The following is a 21,753-nucleotide window of genomic DNA, read 5'->3' as shown; positions in this document are numbered from 1 at the left end:
GTTCTCAGCCTCCTCATGTTTTTAAACACCGCTTCATGCTCCTCCTATTTTTCAGACCGTTTCATGCTCCTCATATTTTTCACACATTTTGAAGCTCTTCCTTTTTTTCACACCTTTTCACGCTCTTCATGTTTTTGAACACCGCTTCATGCTCCTCCTATTTTTCAGACCCTTTCATGCTCCTCATAATTTTGACACCTTTTGAAGCTCTTCATATGTTTCACAACTTTTCAGGCTCTTCATTTTTTTCAACACCACTTCATGCTCCTCCTATTTTTCAGACGGTTTCATGCTCATCTCATTTTTTACACCTTTTGAAGCTCTTCATATTTTTCACACCTTTTGATGCTCTTCATATTTTTCACACGTTTTCAGGCTCTTCATGTTTTTCAACACCGCTTCATGCTATTTCTATTTTTCAGAGAGTTTCATGCTCCTCATGTATTTCACACCTTTACAAGCTCTTCATATTTTTCAAACCTTTTCAGGCTCTTCATGTTTTTCCACACCCCTTCATGCTTCTCCTATTTTTCAGCCCGTTTCATGCTCCTCATGTATTTCACACCTTTTGAAGCTCTTCATATTTTTCACACCTTTTCAGGCTCTTCATGTTTTTCACACCTTTTCAGGCTCTTCATGTTTTTGAACACCATTTCAGGCTTCTCCTAATTTGCAGACCGTTTCATTCTCCTCATATTTTTGACACCTTTTGAAGCTCTTTATATATTTCACACCTTTTCAGGCTCTTCATTTTTTTCAACACCACTTCATGCTCCTCCTATTTTTCAGACCGTTTCATGCTCATCTCATTTTGACACCTTTTGAAGCTCTTCAAATTTTTCACGTCTTTTGAAGCTCTTCATATTTTTCACAAGTTTTCAGGCTCTTTATGATTTTCAACACCGCTTCATGCTCCTCCTATTTTTCAGACCGTTTCATGCTCATCTCATTTTGACACCTTTTGAAGCTCTTCAAATTTTTCACACCTTTTGAAGCTCTTCATATTTTTCATATTTTTGAAGCTCTTCATATTTTCACACGTTTTCAGGCTCTTCATGTTTTTCAACAACGCTTCATGCTATTTCTATTTTTCAGAGAGTTTCATGCTCCTCATGTATTTCACACCTTTTGAAGCTCTTCATATTTTTCAACCCTTTTCAGGCTCTTCATGTTTTTCCACACCCCTTCATGCTTCTCCTATTTTTCAGCCCGTTTCATGCTCCTCATATGTTTCACACCTTTTGAAGCTCTTCATATTTTTTTTAACACCTTTTCACGCTCCTCCTATATTTCAGACCGTTTCAAGCTCCTCATATTTTTGACACTTTTTGTAGCTCTTCATATTTTTCACACCTTTTCAGGGTCTTCATGTTTTTCTACACCACTTCATGCTCCTCCTATTTTTCGGACCGTTTTATTCTACTCATATGTTTCACACCTTTTTCAAGCTCTTCATGTTTTTCAACACCACTTCATGCTCCTCCTAATTATCAGACCGTTTCATGCTCCTCATATTTTTGACACCATTTGAAGCTCTTCATATTTTTCACACCTTTTCAGGCTCTTCATGTTTTTTAACACCTTTTCATGCTCCTCCTGTATTTCAGACCGTTTCATGCTCCTTATGTTTTTGACACCTTTTGAAGCTCTTCATATTTTTCACACTTTTTCAGGCTCTTCATATTTTTCAACACCGCTTCATGCTCCTCCTATTGTTCAGACCGTATCATGCTCCTCATATGTTTCACACCTTTTTCAGGCTCTTCATGTTTTTCAACAACACTTCATGCTCCTCCTATGTTTCAGACCGTTTCATGCTCCTCATATTTTTGACACAGTTTGAAGCTCTTCACATTTTTCACATCTTTTGAGGCTCTTCATGTTTTTGAAAACAGTTTCTTGCTCCTCATTTTTTTCAGACCGTTTCACCCTCTATATATTTGACACCTTTTTGAAGCTCTTCATATTTTTCACACCTTTTGAGGCTCTTCATGTTTTTCAAAACAGTTTCTTGCTCCTCATATTTTTCAGACCGATTCACCCTCTATATATTTGACCCCTCTTTGAAGCTCTTAATATTTTTCACACCTTTTCAGGCTCTTCTTGTTTTTCAACACCACTTCAAGCTCCTTCTATTTTTCAGACCGTTTCTTGCTCCTCATATTTTTGACACCTTTGAGGCTCTTCCTATATTTCACACTATTTCAGGCTCTTCATCTTTTTCAACACCACTTCAAGCTCCTTCTATTTTTCAGACCGTTTCATGTTTCTCATATATTTGACACAGTTTGAAGCTCTTCATATTTTTCACAACTGTTGAGGCTCTTCATGTTTTTGAAAACAGTTTCTTGCTCCTCTTGTTTTTCAGACCCTTTCTCCCTCCTCATATTTTTGATACCTTTTTGAAGCTCTTCATTTTTTTCACACCTTTCCAGGCTCTTCAAGTGTATGAACACCGTTTCATGCTCCTCCTATATTTCATACCATTTCATGCTCCTTATATTTTTGACACCTTTTGAAGCTCTGCATATATTTCACACCTTTTCAGGCTCTTCGTATTTTTCAACACCGCTTCAAGCTCCTCCTATTTTTCAGACCGTTTCTTGCTCCTCATATTTTTGACACCTTTGAGGCTCTTCATATATTTCACACATTTTCAGGCTCTTCATGTTTTTCAACACCGCTTCATGCTCCTCCTATTTTTCAGACCGTTTCATGCTCCTCATATTTTTGACACCTTTTGAAGCTCTTCATATTTTTCACAACTTTTCAGGCTCTTCATGTTTTTCAACACAGCTTCATGCACGTCCTATTTTTCAGACCGTTTCATGCTCATCTCATTTTTGACACCTTTTGAAGCTTTGCATATTTTTCACAACTTTTCAGGCTCTTCATGTTTTTGAACACCGCTTCATGCTAATCCTTTTTTTCAAACCATATCATGCTCCTCATATTTTTCACACCTATTGAAGCTCTTCATATATTTCACACCTTTTCAGGCTCTTCATGTTTTTGAACAGCACTTCATGCTCCTTCTCTTTTTCAGAGAGTTTTATGCTCCTCATGTATTTGACACCTTTTGAAGCTCTTCATATTTTTCACACCTTTTCAGGCTCTTCATGTTTTTCAACACCGCTTCATGCTGCTCATATTTTTCAGACCGTTTCATGCTCCTCATATTTTTGACACCTTTTGAAGCTCTTCATATTTTTCACACCTTTTAAGGCTCTTCATGTTTTTCAACACCGCTTCATGCTCCTCCAATTTTTCAGACCGTTTCATGCTCCTCATATTTTTGACACCTTTTGAAGCTCTTCATATTTTTCACACATTTTCAGGCTCTTCATGTTTTTCAACACCGCTTCATGCTGCTCATATTTTTCAGACCGTTTCATGCTCCTCATATTTTTGACACCTTTTGAAGCTCTTCATATTTTTCACACCTTTTAAGGCTCTTCATGTTTTTCAACACCGCTTCCTGCTCCTCCGATTTTTCAGACCGTTTCATGCTCCTAATATTTTTAACACCTTTTGAAGCCTTTCATATTTTTCACAACTTTTTAAGCTCTTCATGTTTTTGAACATCGCTTCATGCTCCTCCTATTTTTCAGACCGTTTCATGCTCATCTCATTTTTGACACCTTTTGAAGCTTTTCATATTTTTCACAACTTTTCAGGCTCTTCATGTTTTTGAACACAGCTTCATGCTCCTCCTATTTTTCAGACCGTATCATGCTCCTCATATTTTTCAAACCTTTTGAAGCTCTTCATATTTTTCAGACGTTTTCAGTCTATTCATGTTTTTGAACACCATTTCAGGCTCCTCCTATTTTTCAGAGAGTTTCATGCTCCTTATGTATTTCACACATTTTGAAGCTCTTCATATTTTTCACACCTTTTCAGGCCCTTCATGCTTTTCCACACCACTTCATGCTCCTCCTATTTTTCAGACCGTATCGTGTTCCTCATATTTTTGACACATTTTGAAGCTCTTCATATTTTTAACAGCTTTTCAGGTTCTTCATGTTTTTCAACACTGCTTCATGTTCCTCATCTTTTTCAGACCGTTTCATGCTCCTCATATTTTTCACACATTTTGAGGCTCTTCATGTTTTTAATCACCGTTTCACGATCCTCCTATTTTTCAGGCCGTTTCATGCTCCTCATATTTTTGACACCTTTTGAAGCTCTTCATATTTTTCACACATTTTCAGGCTCTTCATGTTTTTCAACACCGCTTCATGATCGTCCTATTTTTCGGACCGTTTCATGCAGATCTCTTTTTTGACACCTTTTGAAGCTCTTCTTATTTTTCAAAATTTTGAAGCTCTTCATATTTTTCACACATTTTCAGGCTCTTTATGTTTTTGAACACCGCTTCATGGTCCTCCTAATTTTCAGAACTTTTCATGCTCCTCATATAATTCACACCTTTTGAAGCTCTTCATATTTTTCACACCTTTTCAGGCTCTTCATGTTTTTCAACACCGCTTCATGATCCTCCTATTTTTCGGACCGTTTCATGCTCCTCATATTTTTGACACCTTTTGAAGCTCTTCATATTTTTCACACCTTTTCAGGCTCTTCATGTTTTTCAACAACACTTCATGCTCCTCGTATATTTCAGACGGTTTCATTCTCCTCATATTTTTGACACCTTTTGAAGCTCTGCATATATTTCACACCTTTTCAGGCTCTTCATGATTTTCAACACCACTTCATGCTCCTCCCATTTTTCAGACCGTTTCATGCTCATCTCATTTTTGACATCTTTTGAAGCTCTTCATATTTTTCACACTTTTTCAGCCTCTTCATGTTTTTCTACACCTCTTCAGGCTCCTCCTATTTTTCAGACCTTTTCATGCTAATCTAATTTTTGACACTTTTTGAAGCTCTTCATACTTTTCGCACATTTTAAGTCTCTGCATGTTTTTGAACACCTTTTCATGCTCCTCATGTATTTCACTCCTTTTGAAGCTCTTCATATTTTGCACACATTTTCAGGCTCTTCATGTTTTTGAACACCGCTTCATCCTCCTCCTATTTTTTAGAGGGTTTCATGCTCGTCATATTTTTGACACATTTTGAAGCTCTTCATATATTTCACACCTTTTCAGGCTCTTCATGTTTTTGAACACCACTTCATGCTCCTCCTATTTTTCAGACCGTTTCATGCTCCTCATATTTTTGTCACCTTTTGAAGCTTTCATATTTTTCACACCTTTTCAGGCTCTTCATGTTTTTCAACACCACTTCATGCTCCTCCTTTTTTGCAGACAGTTTCATGCTACTCATATTTTTGTCACCTTTTGAAGCTCTTCATATTTCTCACACCTTTTCAGGCTCTTCATGTTTTTCAACACCGCTTCATGCACCTCCGATTTTTCAGACCGTTTCATGCTCCTCATATTTTTGACACCTTTTGAAGCTCTTCATATTTCTCAAACCTTTTCAGGCTCTTCATGTTTTTCAACACCGCTTAATGCACCTCCTATTTTTCAGACCGTTTCATGCTCATCTCATTTTTGACACCTTTTGAAGCTTTTCATATTTTTCACATATTTTCAGGCTCTTCATGGTTTTGAACACCGCTTCATGCTAATCCTATTTTTCAAACCATATCATGCACCTCATATTTTTGACACATTTTGAAGCTCTTCATATTTTTCACACCTTTTCAGGCTCTTCATGGTTTTCAACACAACTTCATGCTTCTCGTATTTTTCAGACCGTTACATGCTCCTCATATTTTTGACACTTTTTGAAGCTCTGCATATTTTTCACACCTTTTCAGGCTCTTCATGTTTTTCAACACCACTTCAGGCTCCTCCTATTTTTCAGACACTTTCATGCTAATCTAATTTTTGACACTTTTTGAAGCTCTTCATATTTTTCACACCTTTTCAGTCTCTGCATGTTTTTGAACACCGTTTCATGCTCCTCATATATTTCACACCCTTTGAAGCTCTTCATATTTTGCTCACCTTTTCTGGCTCTTCATGTTTTTGAACACCGCTTCATCCTCCTCCTATTTGTAAGAGGGTTTCATGCTCGTCATATTTTTGACATATTTTGAAGCTCTTCATAATTTTCACACCTTTTCAGGCTCTTCATGTTTTTGAACCCCGGTTCAGGCTCCTCCTATTTTTCAGACCGTTTCATGCTCCTCATATTTTTCACACCTTTTGAAGCTCTTCATATATTTCACACCTTTTCAGGGTCTTCATGGTTTTGAACACCGCTTCATGCTCCTCCTATTTTTCAGACCGTTTCATGCTCCTCATATTTTTGACACCTTTTGAAGCTCTTCATATTTTGTACACCTTTCATTCTCTTAATATTTTTCAACACCACTTCATGCTCCTCCAATTTTTCAGTCCGCTTCATGCACATCTCATTTTTGACACCTTTTGAAACTATTCATATTTTTCACACCTTTTCAGGCTCTTCCGGGTTTTCAACACCGCTTCATGATCCTCCTATTTTTACACCTTTTGAAGCTCTTCATATATTTCACACCTTTTCAGGCTCTTCCGGGTTTTCAACACCGCTTCATCCTCCTCCTATTTTTAAGAGGGTTTCATGCTCGTCATATTTTCACACCTTTTGAAGCTGTTCATATATTTCACACCTTTTCAGGCTCTTGATGATTTTCAACACCACTTCATGCTCCTCCTAATTTTCACACCCTTTCATGCTAATCTAATTTTTGACACCTTTTGAAGCTCTTCATATTTTTCACACCTTTTGAAGGTCTTCATATTTTTCACACCTTTTCAGGCTGTTCATGTTTTTGAACACCGCTTATGCTCGTCCTATTTTTCAGACCGTTTCATGCTCCTCATATTTTTGACACCTTTTGAAGCTCTTCATATTTTTCACACCTTTTCAGGCTCTTCATGTTTTTCAACAACACTTCATGCTCCTCGTATTTTTCAGACGGTTTCATTCTCCTCATATTTTTGACACCTTTTGAAGCTCTCCATATATTTCACACCTTTTCAGGCTCTTCATGATTTTCAACACCACTTCATGCTCCTCCATTTTTCAGACCGTTTCATGCTCATCTCATTTTTGACATCTTTTGAAGCTCTTCATATTTTTCACACCTTTTGAAGCTCTTCATAATTTTCATATTTTTGAAGCTCTTCATATTTTTCACACTTTTTCAGCCTCTTCATGTTTTTCAACACCTGTTCAGGCTCCTCCTATTTTTCAGACCCTTTCATGCTAATCTAATTTTTGACACTTTTTGAAGCTCTTCATACTTTTCGCACCTTTTAAGTCTCTGTATGTTTTTGAACACCTTTTCATGCTCCTCATGTATTTCACTTCTTTTGAAGCTCTTCATATTTTGCAGATATTTTCAGGCTCTTCATGTTTTTGAACACCGCTTCATCCTGCTCCTATTTTTTAGAGGGTTTCATGCTCGTCATATTTTGGACACATTTTGAAGCTCTTCATATTTTTCACACCTTTTCAGGCTCTTCATGTTTTTGAACATCGCTTCATCCTCCTCCTATTTTTAAGAGGGTTTCATACTCGTCATATTTTTGACACCTTTTGAAGCTCTTCATATTTTTCACACCTTTTCAGGCTCTTCATGTTTTTGAACACCGCTTCATGCTCCTCCTATTTTTCAGACCATTTCATGCAGATCTCATTTTTGACACCTTTTGAAGCTCTTCTTATTTTTCAAAACTTTTGAAGCTCTTCATATTTTTCACACGTTTTCAGGCTCTTCATGTTTTTGAACACTGCTTCATGCTCCTCCTATTTTTCAGACAGTTTCATGCTCCTCATATTTTTGACATCTTTTGAAGCTCTATATATTTTTCACACCTTTTCAGGCTCTTCATGTGTTTCAACACCGCTTCATGCTCCTCCTATTTTTCAGAATGTTTCATGCTCCTCATATTTTTGACATCTTTTGAAGCTCTTCATATTTTTCACACATTTTCAGGCTCTTTATGTTTTTGAACACCGCTTCATGGTGCTCATAATTTTCAGAACTTTTCATGCTCCTGATATAATTCACACCTTTTGAAGCTCTTCATATTTTTCACACCTTTTCAGGCTCTTCATGTTTTTCAACACCGTTTCATGCTCCTCCTATTTTTCAGACCGTTTCATGCTCCTCATAATTTTGACACCTTTTGAAGCTCTCCATAATTTTCACACCTTTTGAAGCTGTTCATATATTTCACACCTTTTCAGGCTCTTGATGATTTTCAACACCACTTCATGCTCCTCCTAATTTTCACACCGTTTCATGCTAATCTAATTTTTGACACCTTTTGAAGCTCTTCATCTTTTTCACACCTTTTGAAGGTCTTCATATTTTTCACACCTTTTCAGGCTGTTCATGTTTTTGAACACCGCTTATGCTCGTCCTATTTTTCAGACCGTTTCATGCTCCTCATATTTTTGACACCTTTTGAAGCTCTTCATATTTTTCACACCTTTTCAGGCTCTTCATGTTTTTCAACACCGCTTCATGATCCTCCTATTTTTCGGACCGTTTCATGCTCCTCATATTTTTGACACCTTTTGAAGCTCTTCATATTTTTCACACCTTTTCAGGCTCTTCATGTTTCTCAACAACACTTCATACTCCTCGTATTTTTCAGACGGTTTCATTCTCCTCATATTTTTGACACCTTTTGAAGCTCTGCATATATTTCACACCTTTTCAGGCTCTTCATGATTTTCAACACCACTTCATGCTCCTCCATTTTTCAGACCGTTTCATGCTCATCTCATTTTTGACATCTTTTGAAGCTCTTCATATTTTTCACACTTTTTGAAGCTCTTCATAATTTTCATATTTTTGAAGCTCTTCATATTTTTCACACTTTTTCAGCCTCTTCATGTTTTTCAACACCTCTTCAGGCTCCTCCTATTTTTCAGACCCTTCATGCTAATCTAATTTTTGACACTTTTTGAAGCTCTTCATACTTTTTGCACCTTTTAAGTCTCTGCATGTTTTTGAACACCTTTTCATGCTCCTCATGTATTTCACTCCTTTTGAAGCTCTTCATATTTTGCACACATTTTCAGGCTCTTCATGTTTTTGAACACCGCTTCATCCTCCTCCTATTTTTCAGATTGTTTCATGCACATCTCATTTTTTACACCTTTTGAGGCTCTTCATATTTTTCACACCTTTTCAGGCTCTTCATGTTTTTGAACACCACTTCATGATCTTCCTATATTCAGACCGTTTCATGCTCCTCATATATTTGACATTCTTTGAGGCTCTTCATATTTTTCACACCTTTTCAGGCTCGTCATGTTTTTGAGTACCGTTTCATGCTCCTCCTATTTTTCAGACCGTTTCATGCTCCTCATATTTTTGACACCTTTTGAAGCTCTTCATATTTTTCACACCTTTTCAGGCTCTTCATGTTTTTCAACACCGCTTCATGCTCCTCCTGTTTTTCAGACCGTTTCATGCTAGTCATATTTTTGACACCTTTTGAAGCTCTTCTTATTTCTCACACCTTTTCAGGCTCTTCATGTTTTTCAACAACGCTTCATGCTCCTCCAATTTTTCAGACGGTTTCATGCTCCTCATATTTTTGACACCTTTTGAAGCTCTTCATATTTTTCACACCTTTTCAGGCTCTTCATGTTTTTCAACACCACTTCATGCACCTCCTATTTTTCAGAGCATTTCATGCTCATCTCATTTTTGACACCTTTTGAAGCTTTTCATATTTTTCACATATTTTCAGGCTCTTCATGTTTTTGAACACCGCTTCATGCTAATCCTATTTTTCAAACCATATCATGCTCCTCATGTTTTTCACACCTTTTGAAGCTCTTCATATTTTTCACACCTTTTCAGGCTCTTCTTGTTTTTGAACACCACTTCATGCTTCTTCTATTTTTCAGAGAGTTTCATGCTCCTCATGTATTTCACACCTTTTGAAGCTCTTCATATTTTTCACACCTTTTCAGGCTTTTCATATTTTTGAACACCGTTTCATGCTCCTCCTATTTTTCAGGCCGTTTCATGCTCCTCATATATTTGACACCTTTTGAAGCTCTTCATATTTTTCACACCTTTTCAGGCTCTTCATGTTTTTCAACACCGCTTCATGCTCCTCCGATTTTTCGGACCGTTTCATGCTCCACATATTTTTGACACCTTTTGAAGCTCTTCGTATAATTCACACCTTTTCAGGCTCTTCATTTTTTTCAACACCACTTCATGCTCCTCCTATTTTTCAGACCATTTCATGCAGATCTCATTTTTGACACCTTTTGAAGCTCTTCTTATTTTTCAAAACTTTTGAAGCTCTTCATATTTTTCACACGTTTTCAGGCTCTTCATGTTTTTCAACACCGCTTCATGCTCCTCCTATTTTTCAGACGGTTTCATACTCATCTCATTTTTGACACCTTTTGAATCTCTTCATATTTTTCACATCTTTTGAAGCTGTTCATATTTTTCACACTTTTTCAGGCTCTGCATGTTTTTCAACAACCTTTCTTGCTCCTCCTATTTTTCAGACGGTTTCATGCTCATCTCATTTTTGACACATTTTGAAGCTCTTCATATTTTTCACACCTTTTGAAGATCTTCTTATTTTTCACGTTTTTGAAGCTCTTCATATTTTTCACACGTTTTCAGCCTCTTCATGTTTTTCAACACCGCTTCTTGCTCCTGCTATTTTTCAGACCGTTTCATACTCCTCATATTTTTGACACGTTTTGAGGCTCTTCATATTTTTCACACCTTTTCAGGCTCTTCATGTTTTTGAACACCGCTTCATGCTCCTCCTATTTTTCAGACCGTTTCATGCTCCTCATGTATTTCACACCTTTTGAAGCTCTTCATATTTTGCACACCTTTTCAGGCTCTTCATGTTTTTCACAACCACTTCATGCTCCTCCTATTTTTCCGATCGTTTCATGCACATCTCATTTTTTACACCTTTTGAGGCTCTTCATATTTTTCACACCTTTTCAGGCTCTTCATGTTTTTGAACACCACTTCATGATCCTCCTATTTTTCAGACCGTTTCATGCTCCTCATATATTTGACATTTTTTGAGGCTCTTCATATTTTTCACACCTTTTCAGGCTCGTCATGTTTTTGAACACCGCTTCATGCTCCTCCTGTTTTTCAGACCATTTCATGCTAGTCATATTTTTGACACCTTTTGAAGCTCTTCATATTTCTCACACCTTTTCAGTCTCTTCATATTTTTCAACACAACTTCATGCATCTCCTATTTTTCGGACCATTTCATGCTCCTCATATTTTTCAAACCTTTTGAAACTCTTCATATTTTTCACACCTTTTCAGGCTCTTCATTTGTTTAAACACCGTTTCATGCTCCTTCTATTATTCAGACCGTTTCATGCCCCTCATAGTTTTCACACCTTTTGAAGCTCTTCATATATTCTCACCTTGTCAGGCTATTCACGTTTTTCAACAACACGTCGTGCTCCTCCTATTTTTCAGACCGTTTCATGTTCCTCATATTTTTGACACGTTTTGAAGCTCTTCATATTTTTCACACCTTTTCAGGCTCTTCATGTTTTGAACACCACTTCATGCTCCTCCTATTATTCAGAGAGTCATGCTCCTCATGTATTTCACACCTTTTGAAGCTCTTCATATTTTTCACACCTTTTGAAGCTCTTCATATATTTCACATCTTTTCAGGCTCTTCATGTTTATTTAACAACGTTTCATCCTCCTCCTATTTTTGACACATTTTGAAGCTCTTCATATTTTTCACATCTTTTAAGACTCTTCATGTTTTTCAACACAGCTTCATGCTCCTCCGTTTTTTCAGACCGTTTCATCCTCCTCCTATTTTTGACACATTTTGAAGCTCTTCATATTTTTCACATCTTTTAAGACTCTTCATGTTTTTCAACACCGCTTCATGCTCCTCCGTTTTTTCAGACCGTTTCATGCTCCTCTCATTTTTGACACCTTTTGAAGCTCTTCATATTTTTCACACCTTTTGAAGCTCTTCATATTTTTCACAACTTTTAAGGCTCTTCATGTTTTTCAACACCGCTTCATTGTCCTCCTATTTTTCAGAACGTTTCATGCTCCTCATATTTTTGACACCGTTTCAAGCTCTTCATATATTTCACAGATTTTCAGGCTCTTCATCTTTTTGCACACCGCTTCATGCTCCTCCTATTTTTCACACCGTTTCATGCTGCTCTCATTATTGACACATTTCGAAGCTATTCATATTTTTCACACCTTTGGAAGCTCTTCATATTTTTCACACATTTTCAGGCTTTTCTTGTTTTCAACACCTCTTCATACTCCTCCTTTTTTTCAGTCCGTTTCATGTTCCTCATATTTTTCACACCTTTTAATGCTCTTCATATTTTTCACACCTTTTCAGGCTTTTCATGTTTTTCAACACCGCTTCATGCTCCTCCTATTTTTCAGACTGTTTCATGCTCCTCATATTTTTGACAGCTTTTGAAGCTGTTCATATTTTTCACACCTTTTCAGGCTCTTCATGTTTTTCAACCGTGCTTGATGTTCCTCCTATTTTTCACACCGTTTCATGCTCCTCATATTTTTGACACCTTTTGAAGATCTTAATATTTTTCACACCTTTTCAGGCTCTTCATGTTTTTGAACACCATTTCATGCTCCTCCTTTTTTTTGACACATTTTGAACGTCTTCATAATTTTCACACCTTTCAGGCTCTTCATGTTTTACAACACTGTTTCATGCTCCTCCTATTTTTCAGATCATTTCATGCTCCTCATATATTTCACATCTTTTGTAGCTCTTCATATTTTTCACACCTTTTCAGTCTCTTCAGGTTTCTCAACATCACTTCATGCTTCTCCTATTTTTCACACCGTTTCATGCTCCTCATATTTTTGACACCTTTTGAACCTCCTCATTTTTTCACAACTTTGGAAACTCTTCATATATTTCCCACCTTTTCAGGCTCTTAAAGTTTTCAACACCGCTTCATGCTCATCCTATTTTTCAGACCGTTTCATGCTCCTCATATTTTTGACACGTTTTGAGGCTCTTCATGTTTTTCACACCTTTTCAGGCTCTTCATGTTTTTCAACACTGTTTCATGCTGCTCCTATTTTTCAGACCGTTTCATGTTCCTCATATTTTTCACACCTTTTGAAGCTCTTCATATTTTACAAAACTTTTCAGGTTCTTCATGTTTTTGACGACTGCTTCATGCTCCTCCTATTTTTCAGACCGTTTCATGCTCCTTATATATTTGACACCTTGTGAAGCTCCTCCTATTTTTCACACCTTTTCAGACTCTTCATGTATTTCAACACCGTTTCATGCTCCTCCTATTTTTCAGACCGCTTCAGTCTCCTCATGTATTTCACACCTTTTCAAGCTCTTCATATTTTTCACACCTTTTCAGGCTCTTCATGTTTTTGAACACCGTTTCATGCTCCTCCTATTTTTCAGACCGTTTCATGCTCCTCATATTTTTGACACCTTTTGAACCTCCTCATTTTTTCACAACTTTGGAAACTCTTCATATATTTCACACCTTTTCAGGCACTTCATGATTTCCACGACCACTTCATGCTCCTCCTATTTTTCAGACCGTTTCATGCTCATCTCATTTTTGACACCTTTGGAAGCTCTTCATATATTTCACACCTTTTGAAGCTCTTCATATTTTTCACACGTTTTCAGGCTCTTCATGTTTTTCAACACCGCTTCATGCTCCTCCTATTTTTCAGACCGTTTCATGCTCCTCATATTTTTGACACGTTTTGAGGCTCTTCATGTTTTTCACACCTTTTCAAGCTCTTCATGTTTTTGAACACCACTTCATGCTCCTCCTATTTTTCAGATCGTTTCATGCTCCTCATATTTTTGACCCCTTTTGAAGATCTTCATGTTTTTCACACCTTTTCAGGCTCTTCATATTTTTGAACACCGTATCATGCTCCTCCTATTTTTCAGACCGTTTCAGGCTCCTCATATTTTTGACACCTTTTGAAGCTCCTCATATTTTTCACACCTTTTGAAGCTCTTCATATATTTCACAACTTTTCAGGCACTTCATGTTTTTCAACATCACTTCATGCTCCTCCTATATTTCAGACCAGTTCATGCTCCTCATATTTTTAACACCTTTTGTAGCTCTTCATATATTTCACACCTTTTGAAGCTCTTCATATTTTTCACACGTTTTCAGGCTATTCATGTTTTTCAACGCCGCTTCATGCTCCTACTATTTTCAGACCGTTTCCACCTCCTCATGTATTTCACACCTTTTGAAGCTCTTCATATATGTCACACCTTTTAGGCTCTTCGTCTTTTTAAAACCGTTTCATGCTCATCCTATTTTTCACACAGTTTCATGCTCCTCATATATTTGACACCTTTTGAAGCTCTTCATATTTTTCACACCTTTTCAGGCTCTTCATGTTTATCAACACATTTTCATGCTCTTCCTAAATTTCAGACCGTTTCATGCTCCTCATATTGTTGACACCTTTTGAAGCTCTTCATATTTTTCCACCTTTTCAGGCTTTTCATGTTTTTCAACACCGCTTCATGCTCCTCCAATTTTTCAGAAAGTTTCATGCTCCTCATATTTTTAACATCTTTTGAAGCTCTTCATTTTTTTCACACCTTTTCATGCTCTTCATCTTTTTCAAAAAAGTTTCATGCTCATCCTATGTTTCATACTGTTTCACGCTCCTAATATTTTTGACACCTTTTGAAGCTCTTTATATTTTTCACACCTTTTCAGGCTCTTCATGTTTTTGACCACCGCATCATGCTCCTCCTATTTTTCAGTCGTTTCATGCCTCTCATATTTTTTACACCTTTTGAAGCTCTTCATGTTTTTCACACCTTTTCATGCTCTTCATCTTTTTCAAAACCGTCTCATTCTCATCCTATTTTAAAGACTGTTTCATGCTCCTCATATTTTTGACACCTTTAGAACCTCTTCATATTTTTCACACCTTTTCATCTCTTCATGTTTTCAACACCGTTTCATGCTCCTCCTATTTTTCAGACCGATTCATGCTCCTCATATTTTTGACACCTTTTGAAGCTCTTCTTTTTTTTTCACACATTTTGAAGCTCTTCATATTTTTCACAACTTTTCAGGCTCTTCATGTTTTTGAACACCGCTTCATGCTCCTCTTATTTTTTAGAGAGTTTCATGCTCCTCATGTATTTCACACCTTTTGAAGCTCTTCATATTTTTCACACCTTTTCAGGCTCTTCATATTTTGAACACCATTTCATGCTTCTCTTATTTTTCAGACCATTTCTTGCTCCTCATATTTATGACACCTTTTGAAGCTCTTCATATTTTTCACACCTTTTGAAGCTGTTCATATTTTTCACACCATTTGAAGCTTTTCATATTTTTCACACGTTTTCAGGTTCTTCATGTTTTTCAACACCGCTTCATGCTCCTGCTAATTTTCAGACCCTTTCATGCTCCACATATTTTTGACACGTTTTGAAGCTCTTCATGTTTTTCACACCTTTTCAGGCTCTTCATGTCTTTCAACACCGTTTCATGCTCCTCCTATTTTTCAGAACTTTTAATGCTCCTCACATTTTTGACACCTTTTGTAGTTCTTCATATATTTCATACATTTTCAGGATCTTTATGTTTTTCAACAACACTTCATGCTCCTCCTATTTTTAAGACCGCTTCATGCTCATCTCATTTTTCACACTTTTGAAACGGTTCATATTTTTCACACCTTTTGAAGATCTTCATATTTTTACAAGTTTTCAGGTTCTTCATGTTTTTCAACACCGCTTCATGCTCCTCCTATTTTTCAGACTATTTCATGTTCCACATATTTTTGACACGTTTTGAAGCTCTTCATATTTTTCACACCTTTTCAGGCTTTTTATGTTTCTGAACACCGCTTCAAGCTGCTCCTATATTTCACATCTTTTGAAGCTCTTCATTATTTTCACACCTTTTCAGGCTCTTCATGTTTTTGAACACAGCTTCATGCTCCTCCTATTTTTCAGACAGTTTAATGCTCCTCATGTATTTCAAACCTTTTGAAGCTCGTCACATATTTCACATCTTCTCAGGCTCTTCATGTTTTGAACACCGTTTCATGCTCCTCCTATTTTTTAGACCGTTTTATACTCCTCATAATTTTGACACCTTTTGAAGCTCTTCATATTTTTCACAACTTTTCAGGCTCTTCATGGTTTTCAACACCGTCTCATTCTACTCCTATTTTTCAGACCGTTTCATGCTCCTCATGTATTTCACACCTTTTGAAGCTTTTCACATTTTTCACACCTTTTCAGGCTCTTCATGTTATTCAACACCGCTTCATGATCTTCCTATTTTTCAGTCCATTTCATGCTCCTCATATTTTTGACACCTGTTGAAGTTCTTCATATTTTTCCACCTTTTCAGCTCTTCAAGTTTTTCAACACCACTTCATGCTCCTCCTATATTTCAGAGCGTTTCATGCTCCTCATATTTTTGACACCTCTTGAAGCTCTTCATATTTTTCACACCTTTTCAGGCACTTCATATTTTTCAACACCGCTTCATGCTCCTCCTATTTTTCAGATCGTTTCATGCTCCTCATATTTTGACACCTTTTGAAGCTCTTCATATTTTTCACAAGTTTTCAGGTTCTTCATGTTTTTCAACACCGCTTCATGCTCCTCCTATTTTTCACACCGTTTCATGCTCCACATATATTTGACACGTTTTGAAGCTCTTCATATTTTTCACACCTTTACAGGCTTTTTATGTTTTTGAACACCACTTCATGCTGCTCCTATATTTCATACCTTTTGAAGCTCTTCATATTTTCCACACCATTTGAAGCTCTTCATATTTCTCAAACGTTTTCAGGCTCTTCATGTTTTTCAACACCCCTTCTTGCTCATCTATTTTTCAGACCGTTTCATGCTTCTCTCATTTCTGACATCTTTTGAAGCTCTTCATATATTTCACACATTTTCAGGCTCTTCATGTTTTTCAACACCACTTCATGCTCCTCCTATTTTTCAGACCGTTTCATGCTCATCTCACTTTTGACACATTTTGAAGCTCTTCATATTTTCCACACCTTTTGAAGCTCTTCATATTTTTCAAACGTTTTCAGGCTCTTCATGTTTTTCCACACCGCTTCATGCTCCCCCTTTTTTTCAGATAGTTTCATGCCCCCTTTATTTTTGACACCTTTTGAAGCTCTTCATATTTTTCAAACCGTTTCAGGCTCTTCATGTTTTTCAACACCGCTTCATGCTCCTCCTATTTTTCAAACCGTTTCATGCTCCTCATATTTTTGACACCTTTTGAAGCTCTTCATATATTTCACACCTTTTCCACCTCTTCATGTTTTTCAGCACTGCTTCTTGCTCCTCCAATTTTTCAGACCGTTTCATGCTCCTCCTATTTTTGATACCTTTTGAAGCTGTTCATATATTTCACACCTTTTCAGGCGTTTCATGTCTTTGAAAACCGTTTCATGCTCGTCATATTTGGACAGTTTTTGATGCTCTTCATATTTTTCACAGCTTTTCAGGCTCTTCATGTTTTTCAACACCACTTCATGCTCCTATTTTTCAGACCGTTTCCTGCTCCTCATATTTTTGACACATTTTCAAACTCTTCATATTTTTCACACCTTTTCAGGCTCTTCTTGTTTTTCAACACCGCTTCATGCTCCTCGTATTTTTCAGACAGTTTCATGTGCCTCCTCTTTTTAACATCTTTTGAAGGTCTTCATATTTTTCACACCTTTTCAGGCTCTTCATGTTTTTCCGCACCGCTTCCTGCTCTTCCTTTTTTTCAGACCGTTCCATGCTCCTCATATTTTTGACACCTTTTGAAGCTCTTCATATTTTGCACACCTTTTGAGGCTCTTTATGTTTTTCAACACCACTTCATGCTCATCCTATTTTCAGACCGTTTAATGCTCCTCTTATTTTTGACACCTTTTGAAGCTCTTCATATTTTTCAAACCTCTTCAGGTTCTTCATATTTTTCAACACCGCTTCATGCTCCTCCTATTTTTCAGATAGTTTCATGCCCCCTCTATTTTTGACACATTTTGAAGCTCTTCATATTTTTCAAGCCTTTTCAAGCTCTTCATGTTTTTAAACAGAGCTTCATTTTCCTCCTATTTTTCAGACCGTTTCATGCTCCACATATTTTTGACACCTTTTGAAGCTCTTCATATTTTTCAACCTTTTCTTGCTTTCCATGTTTTTGAACACCGTTCCATGCTCCTCATATTTTTGACACCTTTGAAGCTCTTCAAAATTTTGACACCTTTTGAAGCTCTTCATATTTTTCAAACCTTTTCAAGCTCTTCATGTTTTTCAACACCGCTTCTTGCTCCTCCTATTTTTCAGACCGTTTCATGCTCCTCATATTTTTGACACCTTTTGAATCTCTTCATATATTTCACACCTTTTCAGGCTCTTCATGTTTTTGAACACCGCTTCATGATCCTCCTATTTTTCAGACCGTTTCATACACCTCATATTTTTTTCACCTTTTGAAGCTCTTCATATTTTTCACACCTTTTCAGGCTCCTCATGTTTTGCAACACCGCTTCATGGTCCTCCTATTTTTCAGACCATTTCATACTCGTCATATTTTTGACACCTTTTGATGCTCTTCATATTTTTCACACCTTTTCAGGCTCTTCATTTTTTCAACACCGCTTCATGCTCCTCCTATTTTTCAGACTGTTTCATGCTCATCTCATTTTTGACACCTTTGGAAGCTTTTCATATTTTTCACAACTTTTCAGGCTCTTCATGTTTTGAACACCGCTTCATGCTCCTCCTATTTTTCAGACCGTATCATGCTCCTCATATTTTTCACATCTTTTGAAGCTCTTCATATTTTTCACACCTTTTCAGGCTCTTCATATTTTTGAACACCTCTTCATCTTCCTCCTATTTTTCAGACCGTTTCTTGCTCCTCATGTATTTCACACCTTTTGAAGCTCTTCATATTTTTCACACCTTTTCAGGCTCTTGATGTTTTTCCACACCACTTCATGCTTCTCCTATTTTTCAACACGTTTCATGCTCCTCATGTATTTCACACCCTTTGAAGCTCTTCATATTTTTCACACCTTTTCAGGCTCTTCATGTTTTTCAACACCGCTTCATGCTCCTCCTATTTTTCAGACCGTTTCATGCACCTCATATTTTTCTCACCTTTTGAAGCTCTTCATATTTTTCACACCTTTTCAGGCTCCTCATGTTTTGCAACACCGCTTCATGGTCCTCCTATTTTTCAGACCGTTTCATACTCCTCATATTTTTGACAAATTTTGATGCTCTTCATATTTTTCACACCTTTTCAGGCTCTTCATTTTTTCAACACCACTTCATGCTCCTCCTTTTTTTCAGACCGTTTCATGCTCATCTCATTTTTGACACCTTTTGAAGCTCTTCATATTTTTCACACCTTTTCAAGCTCTTCATGATTTTGAACACCACTTCATGCTCCTCCTATTTTTCAGACTGCTTCATACTCCTCTCATTTTTGACACCTTTTGAAGCTCTTCATATTTTTGACACCTTTTGAAGCTCTTCATATTTCTCACACGTTTTCAGGCTCTTCATGATTTTCAACACCGATTCATGCTCCTCCTCTTTTTCAGACCGTTTCATGCTCCTCATATTTTTGATACCTTTTGAATCTCCTCATATTTTTTACACCTTTTGAACCTCTTCATATATTTCACACTTTTTCAGGCTCTTCATGTTTTTCAACACGGCTTCATGCTCCTCCTATTTTTCAGACCGTTTCATGCTCCTCATATTTTTCACACCTTTTGAAGCTCTTCATATTTTTCACACATTTTAAGCCTCTTCATGTTTTTTAACACCGCTTCATGCTCCTCCTATTTTCAAGACAGTTTCATACTCCTCATGTATTTCATACCTTTTGAAGCTCCTCATATTTTTCACACCTTTTCAGGCTCTTCATATTTTTGAAAACCGCTTCATGCTCCTCCTATTTTTAAGACCATTTCATGCTCCTCATATATTTCACACCTTTTGAAGTTCTTCATATTTTTCACACCTTTTCAGGCTCTGCATGTTTTTCAACACCGTTTCATGCTCCTCCTATTTTTCAGACCGTTTCATGCTCCTCATATTTTTGACACATTTTGAAGTTCTTGATATATTTCACACCTTCTCAGGCTCTTCATTTTTTGGAACACGACTTCTTGCTCCTCCTATTTTTCAGACCGTTTCATGCTCATCTCATTTTTGACACCTTTTGAAGCTCTTCATATATTTGACACCATTTGAAGCTCTTCATATTTTTCACAACTTTTCAGGCTCTGCATGTATTTGAACACCGTTTCATGCTACTCCTATATTTCAGACCGATTCTTGCTGCTCATATATTTGACACCTTTTGAAACTCTTCATATTTTTAACACCTTTTTAGGCTCTTCATGTTTTTCAACACCGCTTCATGCTCCTCCTATTTTTCAGACCGTTTCATGCTCCTCATATTTTTGACACCTTTTGATGCTCTTCATCTTTTTCATACCTTTTCAGGCTTTTCATGTTTTTGCACACCGCTTCATGCTCCTCCTATTTTTCACACCTTTTGAAGCTCTTCATATTTTTCACCCTTTTCAGTCTCTTCATGTTTTTAACACGGTTTCATGCTCCTCCTATTTTTCAGACCGTTTCATGCTCCTCATATTTTTGACACCTTTTGAAGCTCTTCATATTTTTCACATCTTTTCAGGCTCTTCATGTTTTTCAACACCGCTTCATGCTCCACATATTTTTCAGACGGTTTCATGCTCATCTCTTTTTTGACACCTTTTGAAGCTCTTCATATTTTTCATACCTTTTGAAGCTCTTCATATTTTTCACTCGTTTTCACGCTCTTCATGTTTTTCAACACCGCTTCATGCTCCTCCTATTTTTCAGACGGTTTCATGCTCCTCATATTTTTGACACCTTTTGAAGCTCTTCATATTTTTCAAACCTTTTCAGGCTCTTCATGTTTTTGAACACTGCTTCATGCTCCTCGTATTTTTCAAACCATTTCATGATCCTCATGTATTTCACACCTTTGAACCTCTTCATATTTTTCACACCTTTTCAGGCTCTTCATGTGTTTCAACACCACTTCATGCTCCTCAGCTTTTTCAGACCGTTTCATGCTCATTTCATTTTTGAAACATTTTGAAGCTCTTCATATTTTTCACACCTTTTGAATCTCTTCATATTTTTGACACCTTTTCAGGCTCTTCATGTTTTTGAACACCTCTGCATGCTCCTCCTATTTTTCAGGGCGTTTAATGCTCCTCATGTATTTCACACCTTTTGAAGCTCTTCATATTTTTCTCACCTTTTCAGGCTCTTCATGTTTTTGAACACCGCTTCATGCTCCTCATATTTTTCAGACCATTTCATGCTCCTCATATATTTCAAACCTTTTGCACCTCTTCATATTTTTCACACCTTTTCAATGTCTTCATGTTTTTGAACACCGTTTCATGCTGCTCCTATTTTTCACAACGTTTCATGCTCCTCATATTTTTGACACCTTTTGAAGCTCTTCATATTTTTCACACCTTTTCAGGCTCTTCATATTTTTGAACACCTCTTCCTCTTCCTCCTATTTTTCAGACCGTTTCTTGCTCCTCATGTATTTCACACCTTTTGAAGCCCTTCATATTTTTCACACCTTTTCAGGCTCTTGATGATTTTCCACACCACTTCATGCTTCTCCTATTTTTCAACA

Source organism: Dama dama, chromosome 4, assembly GCF_033118175.1.
Source record: "Dama dama isolate Ldn47 chromosome 4, ASM3311817v1, whole genome shotgun sequence".
In the NCBI taxonomy this organism is placed as follows: Eukaryota; Metazoa; Chordata; class Mammalia; order Artiodactyla; family Cervidae; genus Dama; species Dama dama.
The sequence above is the reverse complement of the archived record's forward strand: the minus strand, read 5'-3'. Positions refer to the sequence as shown.